Below are 2,325 nucleotides of genomic sequence, written 5' to 3'. Positions count from 1 at the left end.
TGGTCTCTATGGTCTCCACCCTTAGGTCTCTGTGCTCTTTCCTCCCCACTCTGTACTCCTCCGCCTGCAGCAACTCCACCCCACCCCACCCCATCCCATCCCGTCCCACCCCACACACCATACCACTCCACCCCTCACACCATACCACCCCACTCCACCCCACTCCACTCCACTCCACCCCATCCCACACCAGCCCATCCCACACCACCTGAGCTCAGATCGATTTCCACCACCCTCACGTGAGGGGGCGTGGCCACAGCTTCACACAGTTGGCCTGGTCTGGACCCACGGTGTGGATGGTGTGTGTATCACCGGCTGCCTGGCGTGGCCTGGTGCTGTTGTTCTTGGCTCGTGGCGTCACTGACGGTGTCACCCAGACTAATGAGGGCGCTGACACACTGCTTGTTTTCCTCTCCGTGAAGAAGGAGGAAAGGGCCACAGATCAGGACCCAGACGCGTCAACCCTCGATACACACACCTCCATCTGCGTCGTTCACACACACACACACACACAGACAGACACACACACACACACACACACACACACACACACACACACACACACACACACACACACACACACACACACACACAGACAGACACATTCACACACTCATCTCTCCTCTCATTCAGAGCTTGCCAGTACAGAGGATCTGTATCAGCATTTTATGGAACAGAGTGTGCAGTTCATTAATGAGTGAAATGAAAACGTCTGATACACACATACCTCTTGCGCACACACACACACACACACACACACACACACACACACACACACACACACACACACACAACTCAAATCTTTGTTCCTCCAGCTGGTATGATTTACATTGAAAAAATTGGGTTTGATGTCTGTTCCTCTGGCAATGTCGGCTTGATTCTATACCACACAAAAGCTTCTTGATGAGCATTCAAGGCCCCTTGATTTAATCCATAGTGCACCTTTATCAGTGCAGTACCAGAAACGAAACCTCAGAGGCTTATGGTTCCTTTTGTCCTCTGCTCATGGAGCTGTACAGCATGCTGGTGTGACCAAGGCCTCTGGCTCCGGTCAGCAAGGAGGAGATGGACAGATGTTCACTTACACAGAGCCCTAAGATGGCCGCCCACCCCTTGCTGAAAGGCATCTCTGGGATAGCTGTATTGATCTCGGCACTGTCACAGAAGGTCCTTGGAAGGTCAGTATTTCTTTCTCAGTCAGCCAGTCCGTTTCATTGATCAAGACCACATTAGAAAATGAATGAATGAATGAATGAATGAATGAAGGACATAAATAAAGAGCACAAAAAATAAAAAACAGAATGCGTCAATGAAAAGGTAAATAAAGAAATTACTGAATAAATGTTCATGTTTTCCTCACCAGGATGCTTTTACTTGCACTTCTTTTTACTTTTAATTACCTCTAGTTCATGTCCCCATGTAATTAGTCCAAGAGCAGCTAGAGAGAAAGAGAATGAATGAGAGCCGCTATCACCCCAGCAGCTTGTGCAGGGATCTGGAGGAGGGCTATCAGCAGCGGCCACAGCAGGGTCAGACAGAGGGAGGAAGATAGAGGAGAGAGAGAGAGAGAGAGAGAGAGAGAGGAGGAGGAGGAGGAATAAAGGATGGGAGAGGGAGAAAGAGAAAGAGAGAATGAGAGAGAGAGTGGGAGGGAGAGAAAACTCCTCCACCCACACAAGTTAGCAGGCTTTATAAATCACTGCCCAGCCGGAGATGCCCAGCTAATGGTTTATGGAGACTGCCGGACCGGCTAAGCTACTGTATCTTATTTCAAATCAGACCCCTGAGCCTTCAGTTCAGGCCAACCAGCCAATCATTCCACCTTCTCTCTCATCAGCCCACCACAAACACACACACACACACACACACACACACACACACACACACACTCTGTCAGTGGTCATTGATTTCCTCCCTACGATAACTGCTTCGTTATGCACAAGTGATGTGTGTGGCTGGGGAGCCAGCAGACGTCAAGATTAATAGAGTCCATTTCAGTTTCAAACGTCCATCGCTGAGAGATTCCAAGGGTATCATCCCCTGTCTCCACCCCCCCCATCCATCAGTCAATGACAAGTAAACAGATCCAGTGGCACCACCGGCTGCTTCAGTAGATAGTCATGCCCAACACAGCTAATCCTGCTGGAGGACACCTGTGAATCTGACACTTTCTGTCATACTGTATGTGCAGCCCCAAAGACTCAGCAGAAAATGGTCAGAAACTCACCGAAGTGAGTGGAGTGGGTCTGTCTGCAAAGGGACACAATGTTGGACTTCATTCATAGACACGCACGCACGCACACACACACACACACACACACACAC

The sequence above is a fragment of the Clupea harengus genome, chromosome 21 (genome assembly GCF_900700415.2).
Source record: "Clupea harengus chromosome 21, Ch_v2.0.2, whole genome shotgun sequence".
NCBI lineage: Eukaryota > Metazoa > Chordata > Actinopteri > Clupeiformes > Clupeidae > Clupea > Clupea harengus.
The sequence above is the reverse complement of the archived record's forward strand: the minus strand, read 5'-3'. Positions refer to the sequence as shown.